At 37.9% G+C, this 15,552-nt stretch overlaps 1 protein-coding gene across 1 annotated transcript in view; it reads left to right on the plus strand.

Annotated features, from left to right (window-relative positions):
• The first annotated feature begins 8,221 nt into the window (after positions 1–8,221).
• The window catches only part of LHX2 (LIM homeobox 2), a 46,423-nt gene continuing 39,092 nt past the window's right edge, over positions 8,222–15,552 (plus strand). The window contains exon 1 of the mRNA XM_073590700.1: positions 8,222–8,332. The gene's annotated coding sequence lies outside the window, so the exon portion shown is untranslated. The remainder of the gene's footprint in view (positions 8,333–15,552) is intronic.

The raw sequence follows: 15,552 nt of genomic DNA on the forward strand, positions 1-15,552 counted from the left end.
GCTAGCAATAGAGATGAGCAAATTTGATTGGGTCCCTGCTTATCCACAAAGCTATAGCGCTTACCGAATAAGCTGCAGAGGGAACCCGGATACATGGAGCACGCCAGCTGATCTGCTGTTCCGAGCCACAGCTGCATGTGTCGCGGCTTTGTGACAGTCACAACACATGCATGGAGAGCCCATGGAGAGTTTTCTCACAATCCCATTCACATACACTCAGATTTGGATTTTATGTTAAATCAAAGACTTTGCAACATGTCCTATAAATGGAGATTTTGGATGTCAGAATATGCACGAGAATTTGGATGATAAAAATGCATGTAGATGTTTAATACCTAAAGTGGAACAGCTTTTCATACATTAGTAAAGGTATATTGCCTTAAATTAAAGGGGTTCCCTGCTTCGAACAATAGTTACTTATTATTAGAAGGTTCCCTTAACAAATAGCTGATCACAAATTGTCCCCGTGCTGGGCATCCCAGGTATCAACTAAAAGTTGCAGGGAAGCCTAGCAGTAAAGGGCCCGTCACACTAAGCGATATCGCTAGCAATATCGCTATAACGTCACTGGTTTTTGTGACGCAGCAGTGATATTGCTAGCGATATCACTATGTGTGATACTTACCTCCGACCGGCTCCCCCGCTGGTTATCGCTGATCGCGCGAGAACGTCCTGGACCATTTCTCGTCGTCAGCTTCCTGCTGGGCTTCCTGTGGCGCCGACGAGCGATGCGTGGACGCGGGCGGGAGGACGTCAGGATCGCCTCGTCTGACAGATAAGTAGCGACCCCCGACACCTGCGATGTCGCTGGTGAGATCTGCCTGTGTGGCAGCTCACTAGCGACCACTTAGTGATGCACCAGCGATCCTGACCGCATCATATCGCTGGTCGGGATCGCTGGTGCATCGCTAAGTGTGACAGTACCTTAAGTGCTCAGTTTTCCTGCAGTGCCCTCACTGGTTTTTGTGACGCAGCAGTGATATTGCTAGCGATATCGCTATGTCTGATACTTACCTCCGACCGGCTCCCCCGCTGATTATCGCTGATCGCACAAGAACGTCCTGGACCGTTTCTCGTCGTCAGCTTCCTGCTGGGCTTCCTGTGGCGCCGACGAGCGACGCGTGGACGCGGGTGGGAGGACGTCAGGATTGCCTCGTCTGACAGGTAAGTAACGACCCCCGACCCCTGCGATGTCGTTGGTGAGATCTGCCTGTGTGGCAGCTCACTAGCGACCACTTAGCAATGTACCAACGATCCTGACCGCGTCATATCGCTGGTCGGGATCGCTGGTGCATCGCTAAGTGTGACAGTACCTTAAGCGCTCAGTTTTCCTGCAGTGCCCTCACTGGTTAAATGGGGTATTACACATTTTCCATTCAGATCAGAGGGTAGTCTGTGTAATATAAGACAGGATAGATCCTCCTGAGTGAGGCATGCTCTTTGTGCTGAGATGAGGATCTTGAACAGAGGAAGCCTCATTTTTACCATGACATATGAAAATGGGTTTCATAACCTGGACAACCCCTATAATTCTCAACTGATGTGCACAAAATGTCCATTTCTCTTAGAGGCAGACTGATGAATTGTATCCTGTGTCCCTGTCATTCATAGGTTTATATGATTGTTTTACGTTTAAAGAGTCCTGTATCATCACATTGACATTTCCTCTCTTTAAAACATAAGGTACAGAGCACGTTACAAGCTTCTACAATGAATTAGATGTTAAAATATCCGTATATTTTCCAGTGTTTGCATTGTTGTAGATTAATCCTATCCAATCATATTGTACCATAGACGAGGTGATTAATAACAACGGGAAAATCATTGTCAATGAGAAGTTTTCGGCCTCATTCAGACGTCAGTTTTTCACGTTCATGTTTTTCCAGGATAGAACCCATGATGCCCATTATAATCTATGGAGCATGACATATGTCCCTGATTTTTCACAGATCTTGAGCCCACAAAAAAAAAATCACGAAAAACATTTAGTTTTTCATTCGATTCCCAAATCACAATCCCCCTACAAGTCTACGGGTTTGTGAAAATCGCTGGTAAAACCCAACAAACGGACCAAACACTGATTAAAACTGGATGCTATACACTGGTGAAACGTGGGCGATTTTTTTTTTTGCATACCAGGAAAATCTGCAAAGTGTGAATGAAGCCTAATGGCTCATTGAGTCATTGGTGATTTTTCTCGTTTGCAAAAAAAATTCATCAAGTTTGGCCTGTGCGCCCGATTTTCTTGCATAGAAAAAAAAAATCAATGGATGTTTCCCCAGCTTCTCCTATCCTTCCGTGAAAACGGACATGAAATATATGGCATCTGAGTGCGGTCTGACTTTTTTCTTTGACCCATAGACTTGCATTGGGAATTTGATCCATGACTAGAATGGCATGTCTCCGTGTCTTGGTGTGGACCGCTCGAGCTGCGAGAATACACGGATATGTGAACAGCCCCATAGATTGCAATGGGGACTGGTTCTATGGGTGAAAAACAAAGACAGAGTTTGTACATGAAAAACTGAGTCCTAAGTCATAGATTGAAAAGTGAAGCTGAAGAATATGCTGGTGGCTTCACCAGGACACTCCGTCTCGCCTAGGAGCACTTGGGGAGGGACCCTGATGTTGGTTGCATTTAATGAGAGCCTATGCAATGACAGATTCATTATTTGGGTTGTGTTCCTCAGTCACAACTGATTAGTTACACTTAGAGCAGCGAAGATTTAATGATTTTATTGTTTATCTTCAATTTCTTTTGATGAACACCCAGGCTCTTTTCATGGCTGCTGCAATTAAGTGCAATCCAGCTCCTGTAGGATCCAGAGCAGGAGGTGACACATTGTATGGCAGATAAATCACACTTAAGAGGCTGGTATTAGCAATAAATGGAGGCGCAGGCGCTGTCATTAACAGGGCTCTGCATTAGGGCACTTAACATTGGGATGTAGATTACTACAATCATATGCTTGAGATAATAAATTCAATTAGTTTTAGGTCAGCTGTAAAGGATCAGGCATTGGGGACCATGTACAAGCAGCGCAGGCAATGCAGATTTCAATTAACCTCTTATTTTACATTTCGTGTAATATTGGTTCAATAAAACCAGCGGAATACATGAGCTTTCTAGATGTAAATTGGCAGTGTCCTGACTCTCCTGACTTCACTCTCAGTTATTCGCCAAGCATTTTATGATTAGAGTTTGTATTCAGTGTGAATAGAAATGGTCTGTTTTCTTCTAATCTGTCTCCTGTATGTATTCCTATAGACTATCTAGGAGTCCATCTAGTGCCAGCACCAGAGTAGCTTACCGGGAGGTCACTCTGCAATAGATGAGAAGTGGAAGAAATGCAGAAATCTTTCTATGGTCACACACACGTGAATATGACCAAGTTATAATATCTTAATACATACTTAAATTTTCATACTAAGGAACAGCTGTGTGTCTAGATGTTTTGGCTTGTGAACCAGTGGATAACTATTAAGAATTGTGAGTGGTATTTCCAGCTGGCGACGTAAGATCCTTTTTTTCTTATGTTTTTAATGGATTTATCTATTATCTATCTATTTATTATCTATCTATTATCCATCTATCACATATCTATCTATCTGTCTGTCTGTCTGTCTGTCTATCTATCTATCTATCTATTATCTATCTATCCCATATCTATCTATCTATTATCTATTTATCTATCTATTATCTATCTATCATCTATCTATATCTATCTATTTATCTATCTATATCTATCTATCTATATAACTACCTATCTATCATCTATCTATCCCATATCTATCTATTTATGTATCTATCTATCATCTATCTATCTCTATCTATCTATCTATCTATCTATCTATCATCTATCTATCTATCATCTATCTGTCATCTATTATCTATCTATCTATATCTATCTAGACAAAAAAGAATACAGCAGCACATGTGCATGAATCTAGGCCATGTGAAAGCACAGAAAAACATTAAAACCATTCAATTTAGATTACACTTCTCAAAATTTTGCAAACCAGTGGTTGATGGGCTTACATGAATTGGCCAATTTGTGCACTACGAACCGTCATTTTTCATCTATTACTGTAAGTAAAAAAAAATTTTGTTAAATTTTGGGAAAATTTTGAGAAGTTTAATCTAAATTGAATGTTTTTAATGGCCTAGATTCATGCACATGTGCTGCTGTGCTCTTTTTTTGTTTATATTATGCAGTTTTCGCAACTTAAAAAACAACGAAACAAACCGAAATAATGTCCAATAATTAGAAAATGTATTTAATAAATGTAAAAGGGGCTGGAAACCAATGCCATGGAAAAAGGCGCAACACAGGGGATACAAAAATATACCAATGAAACAAAATCTGGACTACATGTCAAAATTAAGCACAGTTAAGTGCAGTACATGAGGTACAAGTAAAGTGCCAATGCATGGAAGATTATGTGCAAAATTATATATACTATGTGCAACAAATGGTATAGAACTTAGTAAAATAGCTATAAAGTGCCAGTGCTTATAAAGCAATATCAGTGCATCAATGAAGTTTGCCACTCAAGAAAAAGATCACAATGGACCTAGTGAATCAATGTAAGCAGAAATTATATCACATAAGAGCAAAAAAATTGAGATAAAGTGAATCGCATAGTGCTATTATCTCATGTGCTGATGGAGTCCCCAGGATGCCCCCACCCTAACGCATGTTTTGCGTTGCCTTCGTTAGGGTCAGTTATCGCAGCTTACACGTGTTCACATTAGGAAGTGCTGATCTTTTTTTTGCTTTTCTATCTATTATCTATCTATCTAGTTATCTATCTCTATCTACAGTAGTGGCCAAAAGTATTGACACCCCTGCAATTCTGTCAGATAATACTCAGTTTCTTCCTGAAAATGATTGCAAACACAAATTCTTTGGTATTATTATCTTCATTTAATTTGTCTTAAATGAAAAAAACACAAAAGAGAATGAAGCAAAAAGCAAAACATTGATCATGTCACACAAAACTCCAAAAATGGGCCAGACAAAAGTATTGGCACCCTCAGCCTAATACTTGGCTGCACAACCTTTAGCCAAAATAACTGCGACCAAACGCTTCTGGTAACCATCAATGAGTTTCTTACAATGCTCTGCTGGAATTTTAGACCATTCTCCTTTGGCAAACTGCTCCAGGTCCCTGATATTTGAAGGGTGCCTTCTCCAAACTGCTATTTTTCGATCTCTCCACAGGTGTTCTATGGGATTCAGGTCTGGACTCATTGCTGGCCACCTTAGAAGTCTCCAGTGCTTTCTCTCAAACCATTTCCTAGTGCTCTTTGAAGTGTGTTTTGGGTCATTGTCCTGCTGGAAGACTTATGACCTCTGAGGGAGACCCAGCTTTCTCACACTGGGCCCTACATTATGCTGCAAAATTTGTGGGTAGTCTTCAGACTTCATAAAGCCATGCACACGGTCAAGCAGTCCAGTGCCAGAGGCAGCAAAGCAACCCCAAAACATCAGGGAACCTCCGCCATGTTTGACTGTAGGGACCGTGTTCTCTTCTTTGAATGCCTCTTTTTTTCTCCTGTAAACTCTATGTTGATGCCTTTGCCCAAAGAGCTCTACTTTTGTCTCATCTGACCAGAGAACATTCTTCCAAAACGTTTTAGGCTTTTTCAGGTAAGTTTTGGCAAACTCCAGCCTGGCTTTTTTATGTCTCGGGGTAAGAAGTGGGGTCTTCCTGGGTCTCCTACCATACAGTCCCTTTTCATTCAGACTCCGACGGATAGTACGGGTTGACACTGTTGTACCCTCGGACTGCAGGGCAGCTTGAACTTGTTTGGATGTTAGTTGAGGTTCTTTATCCAACATTTGCACAATCTTGCGTTGAAATCTCTTGTCAATTTTTCTTTTCCATCTACATCTAGGGAGGTTAGCCACAGTGCTATGGGCTTTACACTTCTTGATGACACTGCGCACGGTAGACACAGGAACATTCAGGTCTTTGGAGATGAACTTGTAGCCTTGAGATTGCTCATGCTTCCTCACAATTTGGTTTCTCAAGTCCTCAGACAGTTCTTTGGTCTTCTTTCTTTTCTCCATGCTCAATGTGGTACACACAAGGACACAGGACAGAGGTTGAGTCAACTTTAATCCATGTCAACTGGCTGCAAGTGTGATTTAGTTATTGCCAACACACAGGTAAGTTACAGGTGCTGTTAATTACACAAATTAAAGAAGCATCACATGATTTTTAGAACAGTGCCAATACTTTTGTCCACCTTTTTTATGTTTGGTGTGGAATTATATCCAATTTGGCTTTAGGACAATTCTTTTTGTGTTTTTTCATTTAAGACAAATTAAATGAAGATAATAATACCAAAGAATTTGTGTTTGCAATCATTTTCAGGAAGAAACTGAGTATTATCTGACAGAATTGCAGGGGTGTCAATACTTTTGGCCACAACTGTATCTATTATCTATCTCTCTATCTATCTATAGATCTATCTATCTGTTATCTATCTCTATCTATTTACCTATTGTCTATCTCTCTCTATCTGTTATCTCTCTATCTATTATCTATCTAGCTATCTATTTTTCTATCTATCTTTCTATCTATAGATCTATCTATCTATTATCTAGCTATCTATTTATCTATATTTCTATCTATATATCTATCTATTATCTATCTATTTATCTATCTAAATTTCTATCTCTATCTATCTATTATCTATCTATCTCTCTATCTCTCTATCTATTATCCATATATTATCTATCTATATATTATCTATCTATTATCTATCTATTATCTATCTATCTATCTATTTATTGTCTATCTATCTATCTATTACCTATTATCTATCTATTTATTATCTATCTATCTGTCTATCTATCTATCTATTACCTATCTATATATCTATCTGCATATATTTGTATCGCATTGTTTGAATTTTTGTTTGTTGCTTTCACTTTTAAATAAGTAAATAAAGACAACATTGTATAAATGAGTTGTATTTATTGCAAAAACTTGTAAAACATATTAGTGATGTTTTGCTTGTATGTATACTATATATCCAGTGAATAGTTCAACATTTAAAAAAAAATGGACACTCTCAAGTTTACAGTATTTTGCTTACTGACCTTTCTGCTTTGCCATCTAGTAATGCTGTTTCCATATTTATATTATCATTTCAAAACATTTCTTAATATTTAAAAAAAAAGACTAGTGAAAATAATTCCACAATATCATTATAATGTCTACACTCATAAGGATGATTAGGCTCCAATATCTTAATTCATTGTTGTATCTTCATACTTATGATTTGGGAACGTCTATTTAATACATTATTTAATTATTTATTATTATTATTATTATTATTATTATTATTATTTTATACATTATTATAAATTTATATGATTATCTAAAGTATGTGATTGTAAAGGCTTCAATCTGCTCCCCTTATCTTCAGCAGTCACAACAGGTTGATAGTATGGGAATATATATCAGTATATGACAGATGTTAGATTTATAATGTATGTATATATGTGTGTGTGTGTATATATGTGTGTTTGTGTGTGTATATGTGTGTGTGCATATGTGTGTGTATCAATATGTGTGTTTGTGTATATATATATATGTGTGTGTATCTGTATGTTTATATATAATGTGTATGTGTGTATATCTGTGTATATATATGTATGTGTGTATATATACTGTATATATATAATGTATGTATGTATGTGTGTCTATGTATGCATGTATATATACTGTATGTATGTGTGTATGTGTATATATATATATATGTGTGTGTATATATACTGTATGTATGTGTGTGTGTGTATATATATATACAGTATATATAATGTATGTATGTGTGTCTATGTATGCATGTATATATACTGTATGTATGTGTGTATGTGTATATATATATATATATGTGTGTATATATACTGTATGTATGTGTGTGTGTGTATATAAAATGTATGTATGTGTGTGTATATATATAGTGTGTGTGTCATTCACCACATAGCAGTGATGGTGACCTGAGTTGTGTAAAGCTTGATCCTCCACCTGGGTCTTTTTGCTATGGAGCTATGGAGAGCTGGTGCTGATGACAATCCTTACCATGGGATTCTTGCAGAGAAGCCCCTTATGTGCCAAGGCATGTATGCCAACTATGTGAAGATGTGCTCAGTAGTGCAGACTGTACCATGCAGGGAAGACTAGGGCTGATTTCACACACACTCCCTGCTCTGTGTGTTACTGTACATATGCATATAGCAGAATATACCCCACCCAGAGCACAGCACACAGGAGCCTCCAGGTCTACCCTGCCCATACTCTTTGGACCAGCAAGGTAAGAGCTCCTTTCTTTCTCCTCTGTTCTATGACATGAGATGGCAAGGGAGTATGATTTGGTCTTAAAGCACCCCAATCCCTCACCCCCTTCTGTCCATAGGGACCATGGTCTTTGTGCTGCCAGGTCCTGCTAGTTGCAGGAGCACTGACTGTGGTCATAAAGTCTCAGTGCTGTATGAATTCCTCCCTGAGAGCCAATTATTGGAGTGTTTAGTAGAATTTTGCTAATTTATGACTTAGAGCTAGATAAACTGGAAATAAAGGATTTCACCTTTTTATTATTTGCAGGGATCAAGAAAAACCAACTTCCATGCTCTTAGAACAAGTAGATATATCTAGAGCTTTTGTGTAGTTCCACAGAAGAGGTGAAAGAAAGGAGGTTTAACCCTGGCGCTGCCTCAGTGGGGTCCCTGGGAGCAGGGAATACAAAGCATTTAGATCGCTTTGGAGCAGTTAATCCTGGGCAGGCTGGCCACCTTTTGTCTCCAGGTCCTCTGTGGGATTTTTTTTTTTAGCTTGTCCTCTGCGCCTGATTGACTGCCCAATGGGTGCTAATTATCCAAATGTCGCTGCTGTCCTTTGACTGACTTGCCATGTATTGTGGGACAACTGTCATGCATTCTGTCATTGCAGATCATATTACAATATCATCATATGAAAATGGTCCCTCTTAGAGAAAGAGGCTTGTGGGGTCCAGCAGATGCTGGGAGGATGGCAGGCTTTTTTCCCTATACATATAGGAAGGGATTTTGACATTAGGAGGTGAAGATTTCTGCATTTGCATCAGAATAATCCTGAGTATTGCCTGTATAATTCATAAAGCTGCTGGCAGAAGGGTGTGCAGCCCTTGTAGAATGCAGATCTAGCCCAAGTAATTAAACACATACCTGTCTAATTAATGGCAGCATAATGCAAACAGCCCAGATTTGGAAGGAAAGGGGGGCTTGGCTCCTAGTAACCCTGCACACCTGAGCCTTCATGGAGGAAATGGACCTCGACTTAGGCTGCCTAACTAATCATAACATATAATAGTAACCAACATGATATTAGTATAATGCAATCTGATAAATCACAATCATATCACTAGAAGAATATTTAGAATTGAGAGTCCTCAGTGGTTGATACCTATCTTTCCTGTATAATAATATCATTATTTATTTCCTTTACATAAAGTCACCCAAATAAATCACACTAGTCCTGTTAGTTCTGTAATGGTCCAAGTTACAGATCTCCTGTGTATCACTCAGTGACAAAGACATGGCTGGAATAATATTAGTAATCAGAAGCTTATTAGGAAAGTCATGGACTGGAACTGGATTGTTATAATGCATTGTCCTGGTGTAAATTATATATATAGGTAGGTTTCAGAAGAATTATCTAGGAGCAACTAATACTGTAACATATAGACATAGCTATCTTTCTATGATTTAGTTTTGCTCAACAGCATGGAGAGTTCTCTATATAAGGAGGGGATAATCTGTGAGTAGCCTAAAGTAACCTTTGCCTTTATATGCCTGATCCACCATTTAATTTATATGAAAAGCATATATATCTACCTGTTCTGTATTTTTCTCATTCATTTCATTTTATTTTTTTTTGTTTACTTTATAGCTGTTTTTGTTTCTTTCTATTTGAATAGCAAGAAAGTTTAGTAATATTATTAAATTAAATAAATAACTAAATAGACAATTAACAAATAAAAAATGCACATAATTTATTGATAGGCATTAGATAGATAGATAAGTAGATAGATAGATAATGGATAGATAGATAGATAGATAGATAGATAAATGGATAGATAGATAATAGATATATATAAATAGATAATAGACATATATAGACATATATATAGATCATAGATAGATAGATAGATGTATAGATAGATAAAGAATGTATATAGAATTAAATTTGTATCTGTCTACATATGTTATACATGTAGATAGAAATATAAGTAGAAGAAAACTAATGCTATGAATTAGATAGATTTTTAGATGGATAGATAATGTAAATACCACATGGCTAATGATGGCTAGACAGATATGTTGCATTTTCCCAGCCTACTAGTTTCTCCCTTGTAGTAGCTGATGTGATGACTTGAGTGATGGTCAGGCAGGATGAGTAAGGGAATTGTGTATTTATTGCAGTGGTTAATGCACAGCACACCACATATCATATTGTGCAGCAGAGCCTATTACTCCAATGCTAATAATGATAAGAGTGCACAGCTCCTGCAGACTGTTGTGAGATGGATGGAATGTGAAGCATTAAGCAGCTATTCCCATTGTCAGGGTGATTTGCAGCTCCTGATCCTTCTGTAGAGGGTTGCCTGCTGCTGTGTGGAAGATATTTTGTGGGACACCGAAAATGGAAGGTGGAGGGGGGATAGGAATGAAATGTGTTAAGTGGGGCTTTAGCAATTAACCCCCCATTTCCATGGCTACTTGCAGCTCTTGCTTTGGTTGCACAGTAATTGGATACTGTTGTAATAAAGAATGCGGATGTTTTAAGGTTTTCAGCAACACTTCTCTTACAAGAAAATCAACTGTAGACAGATTTCCAGCAGCAGGACCCCCTCCCCCTAATACAACTATAAAACCCAAACTAGTCTCCATCTCCATCAATTGTTGGAGAGCTCCATGTCAGGAATGCCCTGAGATTATATGATGGGGATAAACTCCAGCCACCAGCAGAGCATTAGTAATGTGTCTATCTATCTATCTATCTATTATCTATCTATCATCTATTATCTATCTATCCCATACCTATCTATCATCTATCTATTATCTATCTATATATTATCTATCTATCTATCTATCTTTTATCTATCTATCCCATATCTTTCTATCATCTATTATCTATCTATCATCTATTATCTATTATCTATCTGTCTATCCTATCTATCTATCTATCTATCTCTCTATCTATTATCTATCTATCCCATATCTATCTATCTATTATCTATCATCTGTCTATTATCTATAATCTATCTATTATCTATCTCTGAATCATCTCCTTATTATCTATTTATAATTTTAGTTATATCATTTTATTTCAGTATCCTATTCTTGTACAACTTTTTGACTAGTTTCCCCAGTATTTAGCTAGTGTATGTTATAATACCACCGTGAGAAGTAAATAGTTTGGGTTGCACCCTTCTGCTTACAGCCCACCTTTCTCCATTCAGTGTAATTAGCATATTCTCCCCGACAAAGAAATTCAGAGACTGAGCTGGATTTTTCATTTATCTATGCACTACTTAATTAAGCAAATGCAGAAAGTTTAAATCACAATATTTAAACTTAACTTTCTTCATTTGTCCTTAACCCTTTCCAATCCGTTATTATCAGTATTCCCTGGCTTGTGGTACAAATAAAATAATTTAGATTAAAATTTACTTTTTTTTTTCAGTGTAATTCACACACTATAAACTCATTTATTTACTAAATGTGTGTTCTATGTAAAGTAATGTATTACTTTGTGATATCACTATAATGTGTGTTAAGTAACAAGCTACCTTCGATTACAGTGACAGACTCAGCCCTACTGCATATGAAGCATCTATCTATCATCTATCTATTATCTATTCTTTCTATCTATTATCTATCTATCTATTATCTATCTATCTATTATCTATTCTTTCTATTATCTATCTATTATCTATCTATCTATTACCTATTCTTTTTATCTATTATCTATCTATCTATCTATCTATTACCTATCTATTATCTATCTATCTATCTATCATCTATCTATTCTTTCTGTCTGTCTGTCTGTCTATCTATCCATCTTTTATCTATCTATCTATGCATCTAATCATCATCATCCATAGCATCTATCTGTTATCTCTCTCTCCATGTCTTTTCCCCAGGCACATGTACCATCCCACTTTCCAGTGACCCCAGTTACCTGCTTGGGTCCCACAGCTGGTAGATTGGTGATAAATCCAGCGGTGGTCCCTTCCTCAGTAAATGTAGTTAATATCCTAGTGCTGTATTATCTGAGCCTATTTATGGCATGCACAGTCTTTGGGTGTAATATGAATGAGAGCTTCTTTCTACAGAAGAAGTGTACAGGTATCCTCCAGGGACAGCAAGAACTGTAGATCTGATCTTGCTGTCAAAAAGCAAAGTGCCTCATGTGTTAGCTGCACATCAGTGCCTGGAAAGTGAAGAACACATCCACAGAGCATAAACAATGCAGTTGTGATGAGCACAAAGCATGAGGTCCTTACCCCACATCCCATCAGCTCTACATACATCATTGTCTCCCTCCTGGATGTGGAGGGGAGAGTGATCTGCTGCTGGTTACTCCAGTGCAGGCAATGAATGGATTGGGCCCCATTTCCATGTGAGTAAAATGATTAATTACCCAATGTCACTGGCTGATCTATGAAGACATAACACCACAGCAGACAGTGTGCAGGCTGCCTCCAGCTACAACCAGGTTTTAATTCCTGCTTTATTGTATGCTGTGCTATATATTAAGACTTAATGACCGTATGAGACTTGGGAAACATATGACAGATCAATCACATCCTCCTCCTCACTTCTTCCCACTGGTTCCTGCCTTTAACCCCTTACTTCCCCGTGCCATCCCATGGTCCAGCCAACCCTAGCAGAGTTGATGAGCCTATTAACATGACAGATCCAGGGTTGAGCTGGTGATATGGATGGTGCCCCAGGTTCCCAGCCTTGTGGAAGGTCCCTTTGTTGGGCTTTAGTCACACTAGCTAGGCTGAGCTGGTGCAGGCTCTGGGCTCCTAGCAGCTAGCAGATGGCATACTATAGATGATGGCTACATCCAGGCTGGGGAGCCTCAGCATTTGTGGTTTCTTCACCTGTCATCTTAGTGCAGAATCAGAGGTTGCAGGACCATCCCTGGACCCTAGGATGCTGCTTGTCAGCAATCTTTAGGTGTAACCCTAGAAACAGGGATAAACATCTATACAAAGGCTTGGAAGCAACCAGTCAGTATAAAGCTGAGAGATGTAGGCTTTATCTATTTACTAAACAGACCCTACGTCAGAAATGTATGGAATCCATGCTTGTTATTAGCTGCTGCCCCGTATGTGTGGCCATTGCCCCATGTTGGCTGTATTCAGTATCTACACATATTCTAATATCATCCTAATAGGTTGCATTATATCTTCCCCCAGGTTGTATATTATTTGGTTACCTTTTGCTACCTAAAATTGAAGGAATTCAGTTTATAAATAATAGAAAATGTTCACCACATGTAGTTAACTCTAATAATTCTGATTCATTTTTGTTTTTTGTTTGTTTGGTTTTTTTTTAATTCCCCCTTGACAAGAAAAAGGTTAAACATTTATTTCCTTTTGAGTTAAAAAAAAATAAATCATAAGACGCCAGAACAAATAGTCCAGGAGCCTCCTCTGCATTGGGCTGGTGTGAGCAGATCCCACAGGCGCCAGATTAGGCAGCTACTTACACATTCTGAAAGGTTCCTTGTGTTTCAGAAGGAAATCTCCCCAGGATAATAGCTGGCACTCTTTCACCCACTATCCGACAGGCACCCTGCACAGGCACACATGGGGTGTGTTGGGGTCCCCAGCAGCGAAGGGGTTAACTGTAGAGTGGATATATATGTGTGCACAGTGTGCAGGGAAGGGGCTCAGTGTGTGAGGATGGAGGGAGAGGGTGGGAAAACCTGCAATATTCTCTTGGCTTACATCGGAGAAGGGACATTATCAGAATTACAATCCACAGTAGTGCAAAAAGTATCAATTACAATAATAATAATTATTATATACTGTATCATTTATGTTATCACTCTAACTTATACTCCACATCATCTATAATTATCTGTCTAGTTTATCAATATCTATCCATCTCTCTACTATATCTATCCTACTATCTATATATCTGTCAAGATACATCTAGCTATCAATTATTTATATTATGTATTATCTATCATCTATCTATTATCTATCTATTTATCTATCTATCAACTATTTTTATCTATCAATTATTTATATCATGTACATATCCACGGTATCGATTATCTATCTAATATCTATCTATCTATTATATATTATCTATCTGTCTATATATCTATCAATTATCTATCTATCTATTATCTATCTATCTATTATCTATCTATTTATCTATCATCTATCTATTATCTATCTATCTATTATCTATCTATCTATCTATTATCTATATCTATCTATCTATTATCTATCTAATATCGATTTATCTACCTATCTATCTATCTATCTATCTATCTATCTATCTATCTATCTATCTATCCCTCTTTTCTACCTGACAGCGGAGGATTGCCATGTTTCGCGTCCACTTGTGCCTGTGCTGATGCAGTGTGTCAGTAGCTCGTTAGCAGCTATGTTGTATCATTGGATCTATTTCATGTATAACTAAATATTTCATACCCCAATTGGATGGGGAGGATATATATATACAGTATACACCCTGTGCTATGTCTCTGATGGATTTGGAGACCGAACCTCCGAATTTGTTAGACTAAATGTTTGGCTTTCTAATCAACAAACCTTATTCTTCTTTTTTTTTTCTAATTGATCTCAGTTAACCCTCTTGCCGCTGGAAAGCTGCGTACTATTCCATCCGTTTTGCAAGGAGCCTGTGGTAATGATGGAGTTAATCCCTCCCCTCTTCCCCCACCTCCTCCCATCTTTTTTTTTTTCTTCCCCTTGCGTTTTTAAATTCCATCCACATTTCCAAAATGCTTTTGTATTAGAAGAGAGACCTCGTGTATTCTCCTTGATAGTGAATGTGGAAGTCATTGATACTTTATAAGACATGACAAGGGGGGTACTTAAAAAAAAAAAAAAGATTAACTTTATTTACCCAGTATAACTCTTCTTTATATTTATGAAGAAGGTTATTCAATTTGCTTCACAAAACAGTAATAATAATGAAATAATATTTGCTATTATTATTATTATTATATGCCATACTGTGCTTATAACATATAGTTTTATGCAAATGTTGCTGCACTCAGTTGAAATGTCCTTGTATGTAGTACTTGCTATTAGAAACAATGGATGATTTCCAGAAAAATGAAGCTGTGCCCATGTGTCCCCTCTAAGATTGTGACCCAGGGAGAGCTGTGCAGACCCTCTGCTGCATGCAGGCTGCTGTGCCCCCCACCCCACACACTCAGCTATAATAAGCAGCCAGTGGCAGGCAGCAGCCAATAGGGAGAGGCCTGTGGTGACATCAC

The sequence above is a fragment of the Dendrobates tinctorius genome, unplaced genomic scaffold (assembly GCF_039654945.1).
Source record: "Dendrobates tinctorius isolate UK_male_01 unplaced genomic scaffold, ASM3965494v1 ptg000120l, whole genome shotgun sequence".
NCBI classification, from domain to species: domain Eukaryota; kingdom Metazoa; phylum Chordata; class Amphibia; order Anura; family Dendrobatidae; genus Dendrobates; species Dendrobates tinctorius.